The sequence below is a fragment of the Lissotriton helveticus genome, chromosome 5_1 (assembly GCF_964261635.1).
Source record: "Lissotriton helveticus chromosome 5_1, aLisHel1.1, whole genome shotgun sequence".
NCBI lineage: Eukaryota > Metazoa > Chordata > Amphibia > Caudata > Salamandridae > Lissotriton > Lissotriton helveticus.
Window position 1 is genome coordinate 1,714,561,495 of NC_136065.1, and position 26,301 is coordinate 1,714,587,795.

Consider the following 26,301-nt stretch of genomic DNA (forward strand, 5'->3'; position numbering starts at 1 on the left):
TCCTGCAGGGCATGGATTGTGCAGTCCATGCCGTACAGGAATGGGGTGCATGCACACATGGTAGCAAAACCATGGAGTAAGAACCTCAATGAGACCACTGGTGGCGAGGATAGTCTTTTTATGCTTGATGGGGGCGCAGGGCACCAGCAAGCGTATTGTGGCCCTCAGACCTCCGTGCTACTGCCAGGTATTTCTGATCCCTTGTGGTTGTGGTGGTGGCATCACGGTCCAACAGCCCAACTTATAATCCAGCAGTCGGACCACCGGTGCAGCAGTGGCCGGACCACCACCAATGTACCACTGTGGGTTTGGTAGTCCTCGGACCAGTAAACTCATATATAGGCCTTTAGTGTTTATGTAACCTAGCTAGAGACCAACAGAGCACTGTACCTTATGTGTGATGTTGGCAGATCATCAAGATCATGTACATTAATTGGAATTTATAAAATTATATTTTACATAGTTTGACTAGCTGTGAGTACCTTCACAGCACAGGCCATGGCATCCACCAGATAAGTGGAACAGCCTGCATTCAACCACAGTCTAAAATAATGGCCCTCTTCTTCTTCTCACTACTTTTCATATCCCTCTTGTTTGATGGTAGATTTTAATTCTGTCTGTTCCAAGAAGAATTACTCCGAGATTCCATAGTACTGTAGATGAGAGTGTTGCTTCCTTGTGGAATTTTCTTCCATTGACAGCTTTGGATAAAATACATAAATGGACCTAGTTTTTTAGAAATGCATCCACTTTGAAAAAATGTGGATGTATTGGCTTTGCCAGTGCTTTTTCCTTTTTGATATTCAGTGGACAACATAGAGGCATGTCTTTCCTCAACTTGAACTCTGCTCTATTTATAGTAGCATGCGTGTGGAATATACACATGTTATAGTGTGTGGGAATCACACGTTATAGATATCATTTTTTGTTTTGGCATTCAATACTGAAAAAGCAGCCACCAATATATTTGGAGCTTTATAAACTTTTGGGGACATATGTATGAAGCATTTTTAAGGTTCACAGAATCGGGCAAATTGCTACCACAAAAATGCTTTTTGATGCATAAACACCACACTGAATTATTGAAACTTTAATGGCTTTATGCTTTGAGACCTTTAGTGATGCTGATATATGTACATTACCTATTATGCGATTTTTAAATTATTTGATTTTATGAATTTTCACAAGCTAGAGCTTTTTTATCCATGTCTTATTTATAAAAAGGCACAGGATGAAGGTCAGAGCATAGACATTCCTTACCTGACGTTGCAACATGTGGGGGCCTCAATATTGAAATAGCAACTGGGTCTGGGATATGACCTACATGTATCCCATATAGGCGGTATACATAGCTCCACAAACAATTTAACACACATGACCCTGCACTTGAAGTACACAATACGCACTACTCGCAAAATTATTTACTGACCTGGACAACTGCACACTCACGGGGAAGATACTTACCCCACATCGTTACATCAGGAGAGCCGCGATCAGTGCGTCTTGTGGATTTCTGGCTCTTCTTGCACTAAACATTGGATTCTGGTCAAAGAATAAAAGACAACTCATTCTTTCACTCTCTTTGTTGATTCGAACATTTAGATATGAATTACAAAATACAGAAAATAGAGAATTTTTCTGTCCCCGAAGAAGTCCCAAGAGGGATGAAACACGTTGGCAGTCTTGTCTATTATGCATCTGTATTTTAAAGAAAGTGTTTATGGTTTAAAATAATAAAGACATCGTTTTCTACAATCAAAATCACAGCCTCTTTGCTCTTTCCTTTGGGAAGCGATCCATTTATAATCTATTTTGTTTCAAAGTATGAACAATAATCTCCTTTATAAATAGTGTATTTGTGTTCTTTGAGTGCAGGGTCATCTGTGTTAACATTATTTATATAAAGTCAATTGATGATGAAATATTTTAATTTGATCTGTCAAGAAACTTTGAAACTTTGAAACACCAAATTGTGATTCAACCGAATAGCAGTTTGGATTTAACCCCTTCCATGCTGATGACGTCTGCCGGCCGTCATGCATCACGGTCGGCGTGTGCTGATGACGGCTGGGGGCCGTCATGAACCCGCCCACTGTTTAAAAGTGACACACAGGCGCAGAATTGCGGCCGCGCCCAAGGGGTTAAAAAACGTTATTCGAAAGGGGCATGTTTACGGCGTTCCTTCCAAATCCTGATTTGAAATAATATGTATTCATGTTTTGCAACTGAATTATGGTAACAGAGCATTCCTTTTTTACTACTGACAGGTAGCAGTAAACATTCGAATCTGGTAGGGGATTCACCAGGGGACCCCCTTCCCTTTGACAATGTTAACAAAAATATTTTTAAGAGTAAGCAGTGGTCGCATGGACCACTACGTCCTCTTAAAAAAATAAAACAAAAATGTAAACGTTTTCTTTTTTTCTTTTGAAACACCTCCATTTTTCCTTCAAGGTTAACGGACTGTATTTCAAGGACAAAAAAAGTGCTTTATTTAAAATCAATTGCAAACAAGTGGTCTACTGACCCCAGCAGGCCACCCTTCCTATGACGGTTAGCAGGTGTAATGGCTGCAAACCGCAACCTAACTCAATAATAATCATGAGGTATGTCAATTTGTGACCAACCACTAATCGCTATTTCAAAAATAAAATATGCATACGTTAGGAATGGCAATTTCCTGACTGCGATTTACAGAAAATTGCAATTAGGAAATCACTATTCCTTTTTTTTTCCTAAACCTTTTCAATCACGTGCCTCCCCCCTACCCTCCCTACACCCACTCCCCGACACATAAAACATCATAATAGGCATTCAATGATGAGTAGTCTATTACAGATATTCAATGTCTAATATATTGAGAATGGAAAAATAACAGTGTAAAGAAGAGAAGAAAAAAGAAAAAGACACAAAGAAAAAGAGAAGAGAATGAAGAGAAAGCTGAGAAAGAATGGCTGATAAAAGTAAACATAACAATACAATATAGCTTATAACATTCAAGCTTATTTATGGCGTCAGCAGTGTGGATACGAGAATGTCTCCGCTAAAATCAAGCGACCTCAAACCTTATTGTGAGTACACTAAGTATCCCTCAGAATATCCGTGAAAAATAGCAAGAACTATTATTTGAATGGCCAAGCCCCTATTAAGTCTATCTATCTAAGCCAAGCGGATACCGGTTGCCAGATAGAAAGACCCTTTTTTTTCCCTATTACCCATTTTGGAGAACACAGCATTTTCCAATTTACAAGTAGAAGTCAATCAAGCTAGCCAGTGGAAGAAATTGAGGGTTAGGGTCCTTCCATGATGACGGAGAATGGTCATAGCTACAAAGATAAGTGAGCCCAGTTCTTTCTACTGACTTTGTCTTGCGTGCCTAATAAAACAGTTGGGGTGTTAGTTGAATTTCCTGTGATAGGACTTTACTAAAGAAGTGTTCTATCTGACCCAGTAGATTAATTTGGTAATTTGTGGACAAGTAGCGAACATATGGATCGAGTCCTGCCCCCGTTCCCCATTTACCAACTCTGCCCGGTGTAATATATAAGAAAAAAGCGGTCTTAAAAAATTGTGCCTGCAGTTTAGCTGATAGCAAGTCAATTCTGGCTGATTGCACAGCTTGGTTAAATGTATTAAAAGAGATATTTAGCTTTCTTTACCATTTATTAGCAGTGGCAAGCATATCGTCAGGCATCAAACTAACTAATTTAGTATACATGTATCCGATCTTGGGCAGGGTGGAGTTTTATATTTGATCAATGAGGTCTACTCTAGAAAAGCCAGCTGTTCCCGCGGTCTTATGGGATAGAAAGTCTCTTTAGCCATGTACTTAAAAGACTGATATTCTCCCAATTGAAATTTAGTTTTCAGGACACAAAAGGATTTAATACCATCAGTGGTTATCAAGTCTCCCATTTTCAATATAACTGCTAAATGCCATACAGGTATGTAGGAAGCGTCGAATATCGATGGTAAATTGGGGTTGTTGTTAAAAGTGTAGTAATTTAAACTATCCAGCCCAAAAGTGTTCCGTACATTGGAGAAGATTTTGTAGGCATTCATTAAGGTCTTACATCTTACCCGTTTGTAGTAGCCAAAGGAGAGCTGCTTCCAGAGGCATCCAATTGTCTCTTCCCTCAGGAGCAGTTGATAGGGTGATGGTAAGCCTATAACTGGGGCATGTAGATGTTCTTGTAGCAGCTCTGCCCTATATTGCCTAGCGGCTGCCCAATAATAGAATCTCAGATTAGGTAGCGCCCAGCCGCCCCTCTCTCGGGGAAGAGAAAGCAGTTTAAAGGTTCGTCTTGGCCAGGAATATGCCCAGATAAACTGAGAAAGAATATGATCGAATTTTTGTAGCACTGTTTTACTCATCTCCTAGGGGATGGCTCTAAAAAAATAGAGCAGTCTAGCGAAATAATTTATTTTAATGACATTGCATCTCCCTACAATGGTAAGATGCAAGGTATTTAGCCGTTTAAATGCCAGTTTGGTTTCAGTAACTAACAAGGTCAGATTTTTCTCTACTATTAGGTCGGTATCAGCCGGTAAAGTGACTCCCAGATATTTCGCAGACTGTACTACCCGGGTCTCTGCCCAGCCAATTTGAATATTATTATTAATCTGAGGTTTACCATTGTTAAGGGCATATCCTGATATTTCCCCACATTTGTTGGCCTCCAGTTCTAAAGCATTAATGGCACTAACAGGATCAGGGGGGACCACAGTCAGGTCACCGGGGTAAGCCATGATTTTGGTATCTAGCCCAAATCTGCTTACCACTCAAATAGTTTGATTGTTTTCTATAACCTTTAAAAAAGTGTCTATATATAGAGCGAATAGCAGAGGTAACACAGACAACCTTTGTGGCTTCCCCGTGAGATTTTAATCTGCTCCGTCACAGTACCATTAACCAATACATTAGCTGTAGGGTTACTATAGAGAGCTTGAATGGCTTGTATTGCTTTCGGTCCAAAGCACATTTTCCCTATGACAGCCCAAAGGAATAACCAGGAGACCAGGAGACCTGATCAAACGCTTTCTCAGCGTCTAGTAGAATTAGTGAGATTGGGTCTCTTGTTACTTGAGTTGCATACAATAAAGTGATAGCTCTACAAATATGTTTGGTCGTACTCTTTTTAGGGATAAACCTCTGTTGCCACTGCGAAACCAGACTCTATTCTCAATGATAATCTTGTAGCAAATACGTTGGCATACATTTTGGAGTCATAGTTAATTAGGGTGATTGGTCGATATGATCCCATTTCTAGAGGAGATTTATCTTTATTTGGGAATATAACTATCTTGGCATTAGGCCAAGAATCCAGAGGGGGTGCACCAGTGTAATAAGGACTCCACCAGTGTAATAAGGATGTTTTTAATCTGAGGGGCAAATATTTTATAAAACTCCACCGGTATGTGGTCTGCACCAGTTGCCTTCCTATTCGGAAGATTTCATAGGGCTTTAGCTATCTCTTCCTATCCGGAGGGTTCCTCAAATTGGTCATGGCCATCGTGACTAAGTGCCGCCAGGGTTTTCTGCTCTAGATATGCCAGACTTTCCTCCTCTCTCAGTTTTGATGTCCCTATGTTGTCTTCTGAGTAGAGCTTCTGGTAGAAATCACAAAATGCATTACGGATCTTACTTGCATCTTTTGTGGTCTCACCAGAGCAAAGCTGAATTACCTGAATTTCGCTAGCAGACACCTGTTGTCTAATTCTGAGAGCAAATTGATGGGCGATGTTATCATCACAGTTGTGTATTTTTTCCCTAGCAGAAACCCATTTCTTAGCAATTTTCTCCGCAAATATGGACCCTATTTCTGCCTTACTAGCTATTACTTCTAACTGAGCATTTTCAAATTCAGCCCCTAGATTGACTGCTAGGATTAGTTTTTCCTCTGCTTTTTTTCATTTTGGCATGTGCCCTTGCTAGCTGTGCTTTGTCTTTTTTGTTCTGTCTTATGAAATGCCGCGGGGTCTCACCTCGAATGCCCACCTTTGTTGAGTCCCATAGGGTTCTCACTGCTGCTGATCCTATATTGATTTTTAAAAACTCTTTGATCCACCCTTGCATATGTAAACGGTAAACCTCATCATACAATAACGCTTTCTCAAAACTCCAATTCCAGGTTCCCTTCCTAAGCCATAACCCATTGATGTTTTGAATAAGAGCGTTGTCATCTGACATAAATCGTGGGGCCATCTCAATAGAGCAGTTTTGGAGTTTTGATATAAACACAAAAAATGATCTAGTGTAGCAAGTAAGAGGTGTGTGGCTGGCAAGTATGTGCACCCCAATAGAGTGGGCTTTAAAATGGCCCAGACGTCACTTAGTCCATGTGTTTGTATTAAGTTAAGTAGGACCTGATAGACTTTGGGCTTCCTGCCTGTATAGGGCCAATGATCGGTTGCCTTCCAATTGCTGGGTAAATTGATATTTAGATCCCCAGAGATTACCAGACGTAGCGGCCAGTGGGAAAGTTCTCCCGAGATCCAGGTAATGACCCCAGCATCATCAGTGTTACTCCAATATATGGAGCACAGTGTGAAGGCCGAGTTAGGGGGGAGATGACATTCCGCAATAATCCACCTACCCAGAGGTTCAGATTTTACCCTAATTGAAGTCAATCGATGTCCATTTTGAACCAGCACTCCAACTCCTCTAGTCTTTGCTCCCTGGGAGGTTCCCCCAATGACCCTATACCCCAGTGTGTTTAATAAGTGTTTCTGGGATCCTTCCACATGTATTTCTTGCAGGGTGATAAGTTCAGTTCCTAAAAAACGAAGACCCTGAGCTGAGCTACTCTCTGCCTTTTCGAGGCGTCATTTAGACCACAGATGTTATTGGACACGATTTTTAAGGAACATTGATTATTCATATTATTTGACATTTTTTTACTGCTTTTCTCTTAGATGTATATCCTGTACCATCATACATTTGGTATGTCCCACAATATCCTAATGTTTTAGTTATTTGCACATTTTTCTCCCTTTTCCTATTTTCCTTTCTTTTGTTTTTTGATTTACCCTTCTTTTTTGTGTTCTGTTTTCATTAGCCAATATCAATTTTACCAGTACCGTGAATCCCACCACCATCCATTTGTGACCCACCCTTGCCCACCCACCCCCCACAATTGAAACAATCAGGGAAACCCTGAATGAAAGTTATCAGTTGGGAATGCATCGCTGCTAGCCTATCCCCTAAATTAAACAGGAGGCATTATCTGCATTATGCCTCAAATTTTTCTAAGCTTCGAGGGACAAGTCACCCACATTCACAGAAATAATCACATTACAACACCATATTGCTAGAGTTGCTTTTCCTGATTTATCATTTACGTTTTTTCCCCCTCTAGCCTTTATTTATTATCCTTTTTTGCCTTAATCTCCCCCAAGGTACTCCCCTGCCTTAACCTCAGACATTAAAATATGTATGGACCCATTCAGAATAACTTTCAGATTGGCAGGATTCATTAAAAAGACTTGGGTACCTAAATGTTGGAATGGGGTGATTAATTTGCGCAGGTGCCACCTGCGCTCTACTGTTGCATGGCAGAAGTCAGGTTTGGCAAAAAACATTACCCCATTAGCTCCTTTTAGAGAGTTTGGGCGGGCCTGATCATACACAAATTGTCTAAGGAGAAAGTTCCGAAAGATCAGTAAGAAAGCCCTAGGTTTTCCAACTGAAGGGTTGCTGCCACTTCTATTCCATTTGATATTAAAGGGGAATCGAGGCACTCACTGCATTTCATAGTCCCAGTTACAGTTTGTTTGAGTCTGAAAAGTTTCAAGTAGTAATTGTATGATGTAGCGCCTGGGGTCATCACCTTCAACTCCCTCCGGAATGCCTAGCAATCGGAGGTTGTTCCTACCTTGTCGATGTTCTTGTTCCTCCATTTTCATCCTGACATCTGCTAGACTCGCCTCATGAGCCGACCTCTGGCTCTTCAAAGTGGTTACCTCTGTTTCTTAGGCTCGCTGTACAAGCTTCGACCATGCTGACCCGGTCGCTTATGTCAGTATATTGTTTGTTTAATTTTTCGCAAACCCCCCTTTAGCTTTTTGGCTGCCCCCATAGTGGCTCGATTGTCGAAGTGAACCTCTTCTTGAAAATGTTATGTTATGTTATGCATTTTTTATTAGGCGCACAGCTGCTCCAGCGAAGGAGCGTCCTGGTGCCGCGACAAGGTAGCAGCACAACACAACAAGATAACACACAGTAAAATTAAACTAAGGGAACAGGAAGGTTTTCAGAGCACGGCGGAAGGAAAGCAAGTCCCTGAGGGCGCGAATCGCCAGGGGAAGGGAGTTCCACAACATCGCTGCACGAACTTGAAAAGAACGTCCGCCAGCTCTGCTGCGCTTGAAGCGAGGGACAACAGCTAGTTCTAAGTCAGCAGATCTTAATGCTCGCGCAGGAGTGTAGTGGGCCAGAAGTTTAGACAGAATCATGGCTGGAGACCCCTTGAGTATTTTGTAAGCGACACAGAGGACTTTAAACTGAATCCGCTGGGCCACCGGGACCCAATGCAGCGAACGCAAAGTACTGGAGGTAGGACATGATCTAGGTAGTCCTACCACCGCTCTCGCAGCGGCATTCTGAATCCACTGCAGGCGTCCAATTTCTACCTGGTTCAGACCAACGAATAGGGAACTCGCGTAATCCAGCCTGGAGATAACAGTGGCTTGGATCACAAGCTGCCGGGTGGCAGCATCAAAAAACTTAAGCACAGGACGGAGCCCCCGTAGAATGCCAAAACAACAGGCCGCCGTACGTTTGGTATGACACACAAACGTGAGGGAAGGATCCAGCCATACCCCGAGGTTTTTAGGCTCGGAGACTGGGATAGGTGTAGGACCCAAATCCCCTGGCCACCATCTCCCTCCCCAAAGTTCCGGTTGTTTGCCAAAAATCATGACCTCGGTCTTGCTAGCGTTCAGCTGGAGACAGTTGGACGTCATCCAGCCAGCCACCGCCCGCAGTCCTTGTTGGAATCTGGGTGCATCCACATCGGCATCCCCGCTGATCGTGACCGCTAGCTGGGTATCATCGGCGTATGACACCATTGTCATACCCCATTGCCGAACAACCTCAGCTAGCGGCCTTACGTATAGATTGAACAACGTAGGACTCAGCGAGGAGCCTTGGGGGACCCCCAGATCCAACGGATGGTGTTTGGACTGGTACGGAGGGACGGTCACGCTAAAGGTCCGATTGGCTAAAAAGGACCGGAACCATTGGAGAGCGATGCCGGTGACACCAGCCTCCTCTAATCGACGCAGAAGGATGGGGTGTGATACGGTGTCAAAGGCGGCACTCAGATCTAATAGCACCAGCGCCGCCGTTTGGCCCGCATCAAGCACGGAGCGCAAATGCTCCACCATATACAGCAGAGCCGTCTCCGTGCTGGGACCTGCTCGAAACCCATTCTGCGTCATATCGAGGATATCGGCTTGGTAAAGATGTTCCGAGAGGACCGCGTTGACATGCGCCTCAGTCACTTTGGCGGGCCACGGCAGAAGTGATATTGGCCGATAATTTTCGGGCTTGCTCCCATCCAGGCTAGGTTTCTTGAGGATAGGCCGGACCATGGCCTGCTTCCACTTGTGTGGAACTACGCCGGATGTAAGCGACGTGTTGATCAGAGAGCATAGCGGTGAAATGTCATGCATCGCAAGATCTTTAAACACAGCCGGACAGAGCGGATCTGCTGGGGATCCCGACCTCACTTGACCAGCCAATTTGCCAAGACTTTCAGTTGTTAAAATCGGAAAAGAGTGCAATTCCTTGAAGGTCAAGGGTTTAAGAGGTGTGTCTGCAGGTGGAATAGTCGACGGGAAAGCCCGGTAGATAGTATTGACCTTTTCCACAAAAAAATCCGCCAATATTTCACAATGCTCAACAGAGCTCTGGTGGATCGCAGTCACCTTTTTGGTGGTAAGGTCTTTCAACACCTTGAAGATGGTTTTAGAGGGGTTAGCACTAATCCGAAACTGTAAGGCATAGAAGGCAGCGCGGGTTCTGCGCACTGCTCGATGGTAGAGTTTCACAGTGGCCTGGTACAAGACCTTTTCCTGATTGTTATAGGTTTTGCGCCATGCCCGCTCTGCACGCCTACAGGAGGTCTTAAGTGCCCGCAACGCATCGTCGTACCATGGGCTGGTATTCCTAGCCCCTGATTTACACCAGACTATGGGGATGAGGGAATCTAATGCCCTAGTCACCCAGTTACAGAAGCCATCATAGCCTTGATCTACCGCCCCCGTTATATCTAGTGGGTCGGACGACAAGAGATGGTAAAACTCGTCCAACTTCAATTTGTTCCAGCGCCGTCTAGGAGTTGGACACACCACTGGTTTGGGCTGCGTGACAAGTACGGGGCACTGGATCTGTATCAAATAATGATCAGTCCAGGCCAGCGGTATAAGGCTAGTAATACTGGCTTCCGCCACGTTGGTAAAAAACGGGTCGAGAGTATGCCCCCCAATATGGGTGGGTTGTGAGACCAACTGAGCCAGCTGGAGCGCTTCTAGGTCTGCCATAAAACTAGACACTGACGGGCTAGAAAGATTGTCAAAGTGCAGATTCAAATCCCCAATAATGGAGAAATTAGAGCACCCTACAGGCAGTTTACTGATGGCATCTGGTAGTGCAACTCTAAAGGCCACTTCACTCCCGGGGGGTCGATAGATCAATAACCCCGACAGGGTAAAATTGGGCGTGATAGCTACCTTAAAGATTGCACTTTCACAACCAGAGATACTCTGTCCCTGCCACGTGCACGAGTAGCAGGACTTGACCGCAAGGGCTATCCCTCCGCTTCTAGAACCTCGATTAAGAGTGAATACCGAGTATTGAGGCGGGAAGGCCAGGTTGACAATGGCCGTATCGGCATCCTGCAGCCAGGTCTCTGTCAGACAGAATATATCTGGCGAATCATGGCATAGCAGGTCAGAGATGTCCAGGTGATGCTTTACCAGCGACCTGGCGTTCAAATTCCAGATGCTGATAAAAGAAGATGGAAAATCCTTGAAAGAAGCCAGAATTGAAGATAAGGAGGGTTCTGTCATAGGTTCTGTTGCTGTTGTAGATTTAGCATTATTCCAGATAGGTATCTGTTCATCTTCTTCGCATGGGGGATACGACATTTGCAAGTCTCAATAGTCCCATTTGAGCTGGCTCCGTCTCTTAGGGGGTTTTCTATTTTTTACCTGACGTTGTACCATTCCTGTGTTTTTAGAGAGGTCAGTACTAATGTCTTCGCTCTAATTAGAACTGATTGGTTCTCCGTCAGTAGAAGACAGAGAGCAGTCTGAGACCCAGTAGAAATTTTCACCACTCACCTCTTGCATCCAAGGTGCTCTGAGACCAGGATTAGGTTTAGCAAGGTGGTTTAGTCCAGTTTTGCTTGCAGCCATGCAGTCATATACTAGCTCCTGGTCATCACCGCCCTCTACCAAGCAATGCCCGGCTTGTACTTGTGCTGAGGAAAGCGATCTACATGTGGTCTTGTTTTGTCCAACTTACAAGGCCGCTAGGAAATATTGGCTTTTACCACTTATCAGAAACTTTGGCTGCAGGGAATACCTTCCGATGTACAGAATTTTAAAAACTGATGTTTCGGGACCACCTGTGTTTGCACTAGCTAAATTCCTTACAAATGTTTGGCATACCCGCACCCGTATTTTAAAATCACAGTTGTCCATTTAACTATGAGCATAGGAATTTTATGTACAGCCCTATATTGCACATGTCCAGTGGTTTTATATTGTATTATATGTGTGTTTTATTGCATATCTTTGATGGTCAAATTGGCCGAAATAAAGATTGAAAATGAAATGCTTGCAGCCATCATCTTGGTATGTACTGGGTCTAAGGAGATAGCAGCATCTGCAGAAGGTGGTGTAGGAGTAAGTAAATCATTGGGTACCTTTTCCAAAGTCACTAGGCCCTCTATATTACTTTGGCCTATAGCCTGCTCACCGAAAGGTGCCTCCCTTTGTTAAATAGTGCCACTTTCTTGAGAGTTAGCTCCAGGGTTCAGGTGCTCCCATACGTCTGCAAGCAGGTGATCTAGCTCGGGCCCTGCAGGGGTGTGGGAGTTGGGACATCATTCAGAACAGCATCAGGATTAATAGATAATGTCTTAGGTCCTGCAAGTATTTCTACAATTGTTAGTTGAGAGCCTTCCTTAGCCCCCAGGACACCCCCTCCGCCTCCAGTTTTTCCTATAACCCATTTTAAACAGTTAGCTTCCCTTTTACCCTTTATTGAGCTGTCCGGTACAGCAGCCTCCCCTGAAGTAATGCTGTTTGGCGTAGTCTGGGGGACCCTTGGCTTGTTGGTTTTCACCACTCTGGGGCCCCTGGACGACATTTTCTGCTTCTGATGTGGCTTTCTATTTATAAAAGTCAATCCTAGAGTGAACACCGAGGAAGCCAAGTAGCACAGTGGCAGGACGTGGCAGAAAATATAAAGCGCTCTTCCTAGCGCGTCACGTCTTCCTCTTCTCGCACTTCCCCGGGTTTTAAGGGCAGAGCTGAAACGCTTGTGAACTGCTCTCTCTCTGACTCAAAGGCGGAGATCTCAGAAGGAGCACTAGAATCAGTGACACAATGTTGCAGAAAATCAGGAGGCAAATGCAACAAGCAAGTGCGCCTGGTAGAGATCTGGAGAGTTTTTTACGTTTTTAACCTAACAGCAGCATTCTGCACTCACAGGAGCCTATACATTTCATAATCCAGTGGTCGATGTAAATGTGTTTTCTACTGTCAAGGCATGTAGAAAAGAAAGCAAGATCTGTAAGATTGTTGAGACAAGCTCAATACATATTAAATTTATTTGAGTTGTCTGATATCCAAAAAGCAGATGTAAGTGTGACTCTGAAGTCTCTCCAAACGTTTCTCAAAGTTCACTGCAGGAGCAAAGCATTGTATTATTGAAGTTGGACAAAGGGTGAAAAGTCAAAGAGGAGTAATATTTTTACAAACACTATTAATACCCAAGTGTATGTTGCTCAGTTTACCAACTTTTGAAGAAAGATTGATTTGGACCTTTCTGTATTCAGATCCATGACCATGTCAGTAGCAAGAATCAAATCCTAATATATTTTCCCGCTTATTTTTCTAATTCAGACAAAATCGATTGATTCGAGTGTCTTACTCTTGCCGTTTTGGTAGTCATTAATAATCCAAAGTAAAAAAAAAAAAACTAAGGTCACATTTTTGGAAATTGTTTTGGTTTGTGGAGTAGTGTGGCTCACTGGTTAGAGGCAGCAGGCCTGAGAGCAGAAGTCAGCCCGGGACCAGGGTTCAATTCCCGACGCGGCAGGGTCGTGGACCTTGGTCAGCGGACTCGATAATTCTCGCTTCGGTGCTTACTCTAATCAGGGGTTCCACTCGGCAACTCTGGGCATTAGCTTGCCTAATCTCCACAACGGCCCCACCAATTCCGGGGATGCCTGGCTCCACCTTGGGGACTCCCAGCAAGGGACTATCCCACAGGGAAAGCCAGGAGGGGTTCCCCAGAGTTATACAGCGCCGGGACGCCCCGTTGCTGGGGCAGCTGTGCGCTTTACAAGTATTACATTTACATTTGTCCTCAATAAGGGGGTTATTTTTCAAACTGTGGACACCATTATTATTACACACGTGTTGTATTTCTTTTATATATAAAATGTTTGCAATATTGGCAATTTTCTTGTATGTTAGAACACCCCCTACCGCTAAGCCTACTTTCCCACCACACATCTGGGAAGGTAGGTTTAGGAGTGGAGTCGTTTTAAGGCATGAATGAAGTGGGTAATTACCCAGATCCCCACATTCCAAGGGGCCAATGAAAATGACGTTTTTATCTATCATACTGCTGTCTATTTCCCCGTCTTAAACATAAATGTATACGTAAATATTGATCTGCATCATAAGGTTTGAATATGTAGGAAATCAGCACGAAAACCTCCAACTTTATTGGAACAGGGTTCCTGAATAGTTTTTGCCCTGGTCCACCAACCCTAAGATGATACTGCTTACTGGGAGTGGCTCTGGCATACCAGAAAATTCAACACTTAACCCTTGCATAGACACAATTCCATTGTTCTTGTTTCTGTGGGCAAAAGATTATAAATTTATGAATGACTCATTTTGTACTCAAGAAGTCAAATTATTGTTTATAAATTGAGTCCAACGAAATGAGGTCAGGTTTTCGTGTTAAATTTGCTTATGATTTGTTTAACCTGTGGTGATGTATCCATTATTGCAATGACTTATCAAATTGCTTATTCAGATTGCTCAATTTTATAAAAAAGAAAAGAGCACGTACGACTGAATAGAATATTAAAGTAAATACAAACAGTATAAATAATGGAGTTCTAATTATCCATGGAGCGAGGCAGTGCAAACAGCCAACTGAACTCAAAAGGGGAGAGAAAAGTAATATGAATTTAAAAAGAGGTAAAGATATCACTAGTCAATCTCATGTGGATAAATAAAGGGAAGATAAAATGTCAATTTACAAAGAGATTTCATTTTGTAATTATATGTGATGCACTCAAATGAAAATGAAATGAAATATTAATTTATAACGCGCACTAATACCCATGGGTGTCTAGGCACATGGGAACACTGAAAGGAGAAAGGTCGCAAAAGTCCAATGAGAAATATGGAAAATTGTTCTTAAAATGGAGTAGGGCATTCTATAACCACTAAGGCTGAAAGAGGCATTGAGCACCCACACTGCAATTTGGCACTACGGGGCCGATTAGAATGCAGCCTGTAACGGTTCCGACTGACGGTTGTAGCCTTACTGGCCGCATTGTAATGGTCCGCTCGGTTTACTTTCCAAGTGCCACATCATGATGCTTGCACTCAGAAAGTAAACCGGCTGGTCATTCTGGATGGCTTACGGCGGGTTCATGGATCCTGCCAGCCAGTCGGAGACGGCCTCGTAATCACAAAGGACGGGCCTTCCGGAAAGCGGGTTTGGAGGGCCCCTTTAGGTGAGTGGCCTGTGTTTGGGGCCGAGAGGGCACCTATGTTGCCCACTTGTTAACCCCTGCACCTTGTGTCAGTCACTTTGAGGTGTCTGCCACTGGATGCAGGGATGAACAGCTCCTTCCATTTTTTAATGGGAGCTTGTTTTACTGCTGGTTTATGGCCCTAACATGATCTCACATTGAGAAATGAGAGTATGCGAACTGAACAGTGTTCGATCGCATTGAAATTAGCTTGTTGGGACTGCTGACTGGAGATCAGTCGATTGAAGGCAAGTTAAAATACCCAGGCAAGACAAAAAACAACTATCTGGCAAAAATTAATCTTAGACAAATCAATTATCAACAAAAACATATAAGCAACACGAAAAAAGAGCAAGATGAACAATAAATTATATCAACGTATAAAATTTAATCATATAAATATATCTGATATACACATATTTGATATCATATCAAAAGCAATTATTGTTTAAAAACATTATCAAACAAACATACATTTCTCAATCATAATGTACAATCCTGGTAAATAATGAATTTTTGATGATTCACAGGATTAGTTGGAGAAATAGAAGACTGTCGACGCGTTTCGACACATGCAGTGTGTCTTCATCAGGACAATTTCAAATGATTTCTAAAATTTTAAAAAACATAAATTTAAAAAGTGCTCTTTTTCATATATGATTAATACGTAATCTGATGGCTGTTTAACATAGTCATAATCTATTTTTGATGCCAGATGGTTAATGATTTTGACAAATGGTACCGTTAAGAAGATTTACATACTATAATATTTACATATACACATATATATATACAATATTTACAATCCTAATTCCTCACGATCATCCACGAAAAAATTCAAAATACATAACGGTAACAGTTTTAGAAAGAGAACATGAATAAGAACAGGGACTGGTGCTAGGAAACCCTATTAGCCTCAGCTATATATATGCTAAATGTTTGTAGTTATCAGCATCACGGACCAGGAGGAATGGGCCCGGGGGGAGGGGAGGGGGGAATTTCAGAACCCTGTGTATCATATTATTAGCTTAACTAGTGCAATTTTATCTTACCGTTGAACTCGGAAGTAAGGATTTTGAAGCTCAAATAGAGGTCCTATGGGACAATATATAAGTGTTAGAAACTTCTCTTAGTGGGCACAACCAACGAAAACAGAAAAACAACAAAGCCCTATAGATCGACCTATTGCTATTCTGCGTATTATACTGAGAGGCCACATGTTATTTCGAGGTCGAAATGGTCATATTTTGTCCTATTTCTAACTAACCTATTCACTAAACAGGGTATATATGAAGGCCAAGTACCTTGATCGCATAGGTTCTCTAAGACGTCAGTTAGGTTGTATCAAACGGAAAGGAAACAAGCCATGAGGATCATCGATCTGCAGTTCTAAGACAGAATACATAACGTAAACATATCTTATTTAGGTCTAATAACGTAAAGACTTGGTAGACGTTTTAATCTTTATCCCGTGCACTTTGTTACCTGATAAGTGGGGCGGGTCAGAGAAAATCTTTACTTTCCACTTCCCATTAGGAATGTATTGGTGATACACGGGGCTACAACCACAACCGTCCTTTATTAATTGCGCTGTCAAATAAAATATAGAGCACAGCTTTATATGGAAACGTTCTGATGGTATACAGTCTTAACATATTTTTTGAACTAGTACGGCTACCCACATACCTTGCTCGATATTATGCTAGCAGCGTTTCAAATGTTTCCCTGAAGTAGCGATTATCAAAATCCCATTTCAATGATTCATTTTCACAACCGGCAAGCCGTGTTTTCCGAACATGATCTCACATTGAGAAATGGGAGTATGCGAACTGAACAGTGTTCGGTCGCATTGAAATTAGCTTGTTGGGACCGCTGACTGGAGATCAGTCGATCCCATGACCGATACAGCTTCCGTCCAACATTCTCATCAGGCCCTAAAGGGCCTAGTTACTAGCCTGGGGATCTGAAGACCGTCAGACCTGTGGTGGCCCGACCTCCCTGTGAGAAGTTGGCCTGGTATATGCTGCTCAATAGTTCTAGTGATCACCTGGTACCATGCCAAGCAACCCTTATGATGATTGGTTGTAAGTCAACTTGATAGACCAGCTATCCTAGTGGTAGCATGGACAAAGCAGTCTTAGGCTAAACTCTGTATAGGCATGTGAAGCAAGCTGTTTTACCATACACAATCCCCTTGAATACCAAATGAAAGGACACCACAGAGATATATATTGAAAATATATATATATTTATTTACTACAAAATCCCCTATACTCTTTATGAGCACAGAAGCAAATGCGTTAAAACAAAACACAGTTTAAATATACGAAAGTTGCACAATATGGATGAGCCCTAGGGGCCACCTAAACCATATACTAAAATAGTGGTATAAGAACCACCAATAGGAAAGGAAAGAGGCCTAGGGCCTGGGGAATCGCTGGAGCTGTTCGGGAATAGCAGTGATGAAGTCGGGAAAGGCCTGCGGGACTCGGGTGCAGCGCTTAAAGCGCACGCATGCACCAATGCAATGTCAATGGTGCGTAAAAGTTACAAAGTTAGTGTTTAAGGAACCTTCCGATGGACCTACAAGGACAAAACTTTCAACACAGGCATTAGAGGTGTATACCAGTGTGGGAACACCGGCGTTGCTGAGTTACCTCACCCACAGGAAGCGGGTGCACAGGTGCGAAGTAGTGTCGGGTTTCGTCACGCAGGTCGATGGTGCTTGGAGCTGAAGATGCTGCAGGCGGGTCGTCGAGGAAAGTTCCGGTGGATCCAAGGGTGGATCTGAAGAGCTGAATACCTGAAAGCAGAGGGGACAATGTTCAAAGTCACTAACCAGTGACTACCGTGGAACCAGGATGGAACCAGGCAATGTCGGGTGCAAACAGTTGAAGAAGTGAAGATTGTCTCTGCAGCCACATAGACACGAAGAGGTCAAGGACGTCCAGGCATTGGTCACTAGCTGTCCCACGAAGGCTCTCGCTGATGGCGGTGTCGGCAACTTGATTGGAGCAAACAGGCCTTGGCTAAAGCAAGCCACGCAGGAATCGATGCAAGCTTCTCACTCGGACCAGCAAGGTCAGAGCGGGTGCTCCTTTTCAGGGGAGCAAGGGCCAGTCTGGAGCAACCAGGCCAGTGGTGTTGTTTGTAGTTTTCGTTGCCAAGATGGCCGCTAGCCACGTGGCAAGTGGCCGGGATGGCGCATTGAGTGGCAAAGTGCAAAAGGGCTCCACGCAGATCGTGGAGAAGCTGTGGGGCTGATCTTCGGTGCAAACACTGCTCGGTGTTGGGGCTTCTCAAACCCAAAGCACAGCCTCGAGGGTACCTCGGGTGCTGCGCAGTCAGCTTTTTGGGGGTCTTCCAAGAGGTCTGGTCCCACGTCTCTCGGTGCCTCCACGGGTCTCTTCTTTTCAGGGACTGTGGATCGGGCTGTGAGATGTCTGGGAATCCAGGTCTTGTTGGGCTCTGGGCTCAGGCTCAGGCGGGAGGCGGCGGCAAAGCAGACGTCGAGTTGCTGGTTGGTGCCTGTATTCACAGGGTGGTCACTCCTTGGCCACAAGGGAGATTCTCTTCAGTCTTCTGTGCAGCAAAATGTCGAAGTCCAGTTTTCTTCTTAGTTTCAAGTCGAGTTCAGAATGATCTGAAGTCTTGGGACACAGCTCCTACTCTTATTCCAATTCTGGGGGCCGGATCACCTACTAGGTCCCTCCTCTGGGTGGTACCAGGACGGGGGGTGGTTACACCCCCTTTCCTTTGTGCAGCTTCGCGCCAAGACTGGGGCTGGAGAGCCCCAGTACCGGTTTGAACTGGCAAATGCACAGGGACACCTTGTGTGCCCCAGGCATGTCTGATTCTTTTCAGCACTGTCCTACCCAATACACAAAACCCTGTCTGGGGTGGTGCTAGCACCTCCCAAGGCAGGAAACCCTTTGTCCAGGCCGCCCTCGCTGGAAGAACTCCCAGCAGCAGGAGGTCAGACTTGTGTCTGTGGTGGCAGTATCCATTTTGTGATGCTGAGGCTCTGTTTAACTTTAACCAGGGTTCAGGTTAGGTACATGTCGTGTCCCACTAGAAGGGTGGAATGCTACCCCCGTCGCCAGAACTGGCGAGGGGGTAGTATTCCAATTCGTATGACACCTTACTCGACATGTTTTGATAAAGCCAAACCAAAGATAGCATTTAACCATGAGGTTCATAATGCACTTAAGAGTATATGGTATGGCAGTATCATGGAACAGCTAAAGGACGTGGTTCCGAAAGCTGCAGACAGGCTTAGCTCATGCTAGAGCACCATCTCACATATTTCTAAGCACTCTGCCTCCAGGATTGATGAGGCCTTCCATAGGAGTGGCTGATAGGAACATATGTGCCCATTTTAAGTTAGATATAGGCATACTATACCTAAGCAAGTGGTGATTACACCAACTTGCCCCAGCTGAGTGATCAGCCAGTTGTGTCAAATATGGAGGCCAGGTCAGGGGTGGTACAATACGTGCTGCAGCCCCTGGTAGGCCTTGGAAGCACCTATGCCCTGGGTACCTGGGTACACTGTTATAGGGGCCAATAAGGTGAACCAGTTCCAATTTCGTAATGCACCTAAAGTGCATTGGCATTAATTTAGAGAGAGAACAGCAGGCTGTGGATCTGATTAGCAGGCCCACAGCCACATTAAGTCATAAACCAGTGAAGCAAAAAGCAAAAAGTTTGGGGTGACCATAGGATAGCAGACCCTACTCTCCTACACAACCCCACCCCCCAAACGCAGGGACATTAGACTAACCTTGACCAGTTGTGTCCTCATTTTCTAAGTGGAAGTACCTGGAGAGACCATCTGCATTACCATGGTCAGTCCCTGGGCGGTGCTCCACTGTAAAGTCCATCCCCTGTAGGGAAATGGACCACCTGAGCAGTTTGGGGTTTTCACCCTTCATCTGATTAAGCCATAAGAGGGGTTTATGGTCGGTCTGAATCTTGAAGTGAGTGCCAAACAAGTATGGTCTCAACTTCTTCAGGGTCCACACCACAGCAAAGGCCTCCCTCTCAATGGCTGACCAACGTTTCTCTCTGGGGGTCAGCCTTCTGCTAATAAAAGCAATGGGCTGGTCTTGACCATCTACATTAAGTTGTGAAAGCACAGCTCCCACTCTCAACTCAAAAGCATCTGTTTGGACAATGAACTCTCTTGAGTAGTCAGGACTCTTCGGGATAGGTGCAGAGCACATGGCCTTCTTCAGGTCATCAAATGCCTTTTGATAGTTTACTGTCCACTGAACCTTTTTGGGCATCTTCTTAGATGTCAGATCATTAAGAGGTGTCACAATGGACCCATAGTTCTTAACAAACTTCCTGTAGTACCCAGTCAGGCCCAAGAAAGCTCTGACCTGAGTCTGGGTAGTTGGAGGGGACCAGTCCTTTATGGTCTGGATCTTACTCTCCAGTGGTTGAACTTGGCCTCCACCTACAAGGTGGCCCAAGTACACAACTTTACTCTGCCCTATCTGGCACTTGGTTGCCTTGATAGTGAGGACTGCCTTTTGCAGTGCCTCTAGCACTTCCTTCAGGTGGACCAAGTGATCCTCCCAGGTGGAGCTGAAGACAGCAATATCATCCAGATATGCTGCGCAAAAGTCATCCAACCCAGTAAGGACTTGATTCACCAACCTTTGGAAGGTGGCAGGTTCATTTTTCAAACAAAAGGGCATCACCACAAATTGATAATGCCCACCTGGGGTAGAAAATGCAGTTTTGGCTTCAGACTCCTCAGCTAACCTGATTTGCCAATAGCCAGCTGTCAAGTCAAATGTGCTTAAATACTTGGCAGAAGCCAATTTGTCTATGAGCTCATCTGCCCTTGGAATAGGGTGTGCATCTGTCCTGGTGACAGCATTGAGTCCTCTGTAATCCACACAGAACCTCATCTCTCTGTTGCCATCTTTGGTGTGAGGTTTGGGGACCAGAACCACTGGGCTAGCCTGAAGGCTCAATGACACCTAATTCCAGCATCTTTTGCACCTCAGTCTTGATACAATCTCTGACATGGTCAGGTGGCCTGTAAATCTTGTTTTTCACAGGAAGACTAACACCAGTGTCCACCACATGGGTACACCAGTTAGTCTGACTGGGTGTCAGGGAGAACATATGTCTGTATGACTGCAAAACTTGTCTACAGTCATTTTGCTGCTGGTCAGTGAGGCTGCCATCTAAGGCCATACCATCAACTGAGCCATCCTCAGGGTTCTGAGTCAGCAGGTCTGGGAGAGGGTCACTCTCTTCCTCCTGCCCCTCACCTGTAGCCATGAGCAAGCCCATGTCTGCCCTGTCAACATATGCTTTCAACCTGTTAACATGGAGCACCCTGTGGGGGCTCCTGGGAGTTCCTAGGTCCACCAAGTAGGTAACCTCTCCATTCTTTTCAATGATAGTATGGGGTTCAGACCATTTGTCTTGGAGTGCTACTGGGGCCACTGGCTCCAACACCCATACTCTCTGTCCAGGCTGATACTCAGTCAAGACAGCCTTTTGGTCATGCCAAGCTTTCTGTAATTCTTGGCTAGCCTCCAGGTTTTTGGATGCCTTCTCCATATACTCAGCCATCCTGGAGCGGAGACCAAGTACATAGTCCACTATGTCTTGCTTAGGCTTTTTGAGAGGTAACTCCCATCCTTCCTTCACCAGACATAGGGGTCCTCTTACAGGGTGCCCAAACAACAATTCAAAGGGGCTGAAGCCAACCCCCTTTTGTGGGACCTCTCTGTAAGCAAACAGAAGGCAGGGTAAAAGGATGTCCCATATTCGCCTGAGCTTTTCTGGTAATCCTTTGATCATACCCTTTAGGGTCTTGTTGAACCTTTCAACGAGCCCATTGCATTGTGGATGATAAGGAGTGGTGAACTTGTAGTTGACACCACATTCCTTCCACATAGCTGTCAAGTATCCTGACATGAAGTTGGCATCTCTATCAGATACTACCTCCTTAGGAAACCCCACTCTGGAGAAGACTCCAAGTAAGGCCCTGGCCACAACAGGAGCTGTTGTGGTCCTAAGTGGAATTGCCTCTGGGTACCTGGTGGCATGGTCCACCACCACCAGTATGAATCTGTGTCCAGATGCTGTAGGGGGATCCATTGGTCCTACAATATCAATCCCCACTCTTTCAAAGGGCACCCCCACCACAGGTAGTGGTATCAGGGGGGCCTTTGTGGTACCACCTGCTTTGCCACTGGCTTGGCAGGTTACACAGGAGCGACAAAACTCCTTGGTATCTTCAGACATGTGAGGCCAGTGAAAGTGAGGGACAAGCCTGTCCCAAGTCTTATTCTGGCCTAGGTGTCCTGCTAAGGGAATATCATGGGCCAAGGTAAGAAGGAAGCCCCTAAATTGCAGAGGTATAACCAACCTCCTGGTTGCACCAGGCTTGGGGTCTCTAACCTCTGAATAAAGGAGCCCATCATCCCAATACACTTTATGGGTACCTTGAGCATTCCCAGCAGCCTCAGCAGCAGCCTGCTGTCTGAGGGGTTCAAGAGAAGGACAGGTTAACTGAGCCTGCCCCAAGTCTGCCCTAGAAGGTCCCCCTGTCCCCAGAAACTCAACCTGATCAGGTTCAAGTTCTTCAGGGACAGTTCCTTCAGGGGTCTCAAGATCATCTTCCTGTGAAGGCTGATCCTCACTTGTAGGCAGTTGGGAAGGCACAGCCTTTACCCTCCTGGTCTTCTTCTTGGTAGGTGCTTGGTCCATTGTTCCAGGATCCAAGACCTGAGGTTCAGAGAGGCACTTTTTGGCCTGTGACCTGGTCACAGCAAGGACATGTGATGATATCCCTAACATCTCTGCATGAGTCCTGTACTCAACTTCTGACCATAGAGAGCTCTCCAGGTCATTGCTCAACAAACATTCAACTGGGAGATCAGCACTAACCACAACTCTTTTTAGGCCAGTTACCCCTCCCCAGGAAAAGTTAACAATTGCCACACTATGTGTAGTAGTGACATTGCTGGCATTGGTCACCAGGTAATTATCACCTGGTATGTATTGTCCAGGGTCCACAAAGTTAGGTGTCACCATAGTGACACTGGCACATGTGTCCCTGTATGCTTGAGCCACTTTTTCATTAATCAAAGGCGTCTGCCTGCACTTGCCCAGATTACTGGGACTGACAGTAGTGGACAAATCTATTTCCACATCACAAATCAGAACAGCCTGTGTAGGGGTTCTGACTAGGCCAGACTCTCCCTCAGTTCCCAAGGAGATACCAGCTACCCCTTTAGTTTGTGGACCAACACTGCTGACTGTACTATTGGGTGCAGGTGCCTTAGGGGCTGCAGTGTTGGGGGCTCCACCCATTTTACACTCACTTGTCCAGTGAGAGGTGTTTTTACAGATACAGAGGGGTTCCCCAGAGTTATACAGCGCCGGGACGCCCCGTTGCTGGGGCAGCTGTGCGCTTTACAAGTATACTACATTTACATTTACATTTGTCCTCAATAAGGGGGTTATTTTTCAAACTGTGGACACCATTATTATTACACACGTGTTGTATTTCTTTTATATATAAAATGTTTGCAATATTGGCAATTTTCTTGTATGTTAGAACACCCCCTACCGCTAAGCCTACTTTCCCCACCACACATCTGGGAAGGTAGGTTTAGGAGTGGAGTCGTTTTAAGGCATGAATGAAGTGGGTAATTACCCAGATCCCCACATTCCAAGGGGCCAATGAAAATGACGTTTTTATCTATCATACTGCTGTCTATTTCCCCGTCTTAAACATAAATGTATACGTAAATATTGATCTGCATCATAAGGCCCTAGAAGGTCCCCCTGTCCCCAGAAACTCAACCTGATCAGGTTCAAGTTCTTCAGGGACAGTTCCTTCAGGGGTCTCAAGATCATCTTCCTGTGAAGGCTGATCCTCACTTGTAGGCAGTTGGGAAGGCACAGCCTTTACCCTCCTGGTCTTCTTCTTGGTAGGTGCTTGGTCCATTGTTCCAGGATCCAAGACCTGAGGTTCAGAGAGGCACTTTTTGGCCTGTGACCTGGTCACAGCAAGGACATGTGATGATATCCCTAACATCTCTGCATGAGTCCTGTACTCAACTTCTGACCATAGAGAGCTCTCCAGGTCATTGCTCAACAAACATTCAACTGGGAGATCAGCACTAACCACAACTCTTTTTAGGCCAGTTACCCCTCCCCAGGAAAAGTTAACAATTGCCACACTATGTGTAGTAGTGACATTGCTGGCATTGGTCACCAGGTAATTATCACCTGGTATGTATTGTCCAGGGTCCACAAAGTTAGGTGTCACCATAGTGACACTGGCACATGTGTCCCTGTATGCTTGAGCCACTTTTTCATTAATCAAAGGCGTCTGCCTGCACTTGCCCAGATTACTGGGACTGACAGTAGTGGACAAATCTATTTCCACATCACAAATCAGAACAGCCTGTGTAGGGGTTCTGACTAGGCCAGACTCTCCCTCAGTTCCCAAGGAGATACCAGCTACCCCTTTAGTTTGTGGACCAACACTGCTGACTGTACTATTGGGTGCAGGTGCCTTAGGGGCTGCAGTGTTGGGGGCTCCACCCATTTTACACTCACTTGTCCAGTGAGAGGTGTTTTTACAGATACTGCACCAGGGTTTTCTTTGACCTTCTTTCTTCTTCTTCTTGGAAGTTTGGGACCCACCCTCAGTATTAGTTTGGGGCCCTGTTGAAGACTTCTGGTCTTTAGCTTTCTGCTCCCCACCCTTCTGGTCTGTTTTCTTCTGGTCACCACCCTGGTTCTGGTTTTGGTTCTTTTGCTTAACTCTGGTTCTAACCCATTTGTCTGCCCTCTTTCCCAATTCTTCTGGAGAGGTCAGATCTGAGTCAACCAAATGTTGATGCAACTGCTGGTTCTGACAGTTATTTAAAATCTGTTCTCTCATCAGTAAATTGTACAATCCTTCATAGTCTGTAACCTTACTTCCCAGCAACCAGCCCTCCAGAGCCTTAGGGGCACATTCAACAAATTCAGACCAGTCCGGAGTCTGTGTCTTCTGGGTGTCTCCGAACATTAACCTGTACTGTTCAGTGGTTAAGCCTAACCCATCTATCAGAGCACTCTTCAGGACCAGGTAGTTGTTAGAATCCCCATCACTAACTGTGAGGAGTCTGTCTCGGCCTCTACCTTCAAAGGAGAGCCACAAGATTGCTGCCCACTGCTCCTGAGGGATCTGCTGTACTCTGCAGGCTCTTTCAAGTGCAGTCATCCATTTGTGGATATCATCCCCAGCTTTGTAGAGGGGCACAATCTTACTCAGGTTTCTGTTATCAAAAGACCTGTCTTTATCCTTGGAGATAATGCTGCCACCAGTGGATCCTATTCCACCCTCTCTAGGCTGTCTTGCTCTAGCAAGTTTCTCTTTGGCCAGGGCAACTTCTAATTCTTGCTTCTGGATCCTAAGTTCAGCCTCTCTCATTTTGGCCTAATGTTCCCTTCTCTGAGGGCTAGTCAACCCCCTTCTGGAGTGACCATGAGAACCTCTAGAAGCTTGGGAGGTATTGGATTCACCTGAGTGATTCCTCCTCCTCCTGGGCTCCTGGTTAAGACCACTTGGGGGTCTGAATGTGTTGGACCCACCTTCAGTCCCAAATAGGCTTAAGTTAGTCTGGTTAAGCCTGCTGACTAACACCTGACTATTTCTCTCATCCTCAGACCCACTTTCTTCCTCCTCATCCTCTTCTTCCTCATCCTCAGGCTGAGTATCTCCAGTGTTCTGGTTTTCCTCATCTATCTGGATGACAGGGACAGGGGCATCAGTGTTATCATCTTCAGAGGGAGAGCCTCCATCTCCAGTCCCTGAGGGGCCTGGTTTGGAGGTCTTTAGAGCTTCAGACTTTTCTAAAAGCTCTCTGAGGTGATCTGCTGTAGGGGTAGGACCCGTTTTGATTCCTCTTAAGGAACACAGCTGCCTCAGTTCTTTAAAGTTAAAGATAGCAAATCTGGATGGTGCCCTTGGAGGGTCACTCTCAACAGAGATAGGTCCAGTGGATCCCTCTGCTCCAGACATTGCTCTAGTGTGGGTGGATATGTTGCAATCTACCTACACTGGTGTTTACCTACTAAACCTATCTAGTAGTTGTAGTCAGGGTGTGCTACTCCCTATCCTCTACAACAACTAAGATCAGTAGAACTTAAGTATACTAGTCTTGTTTTATATGTACCTAACAGGTACCTGTATGATCTATCAAATTATACTCTCAAAGATTGTAATGGTAAAACAACAGCAAGCTCAAATCCC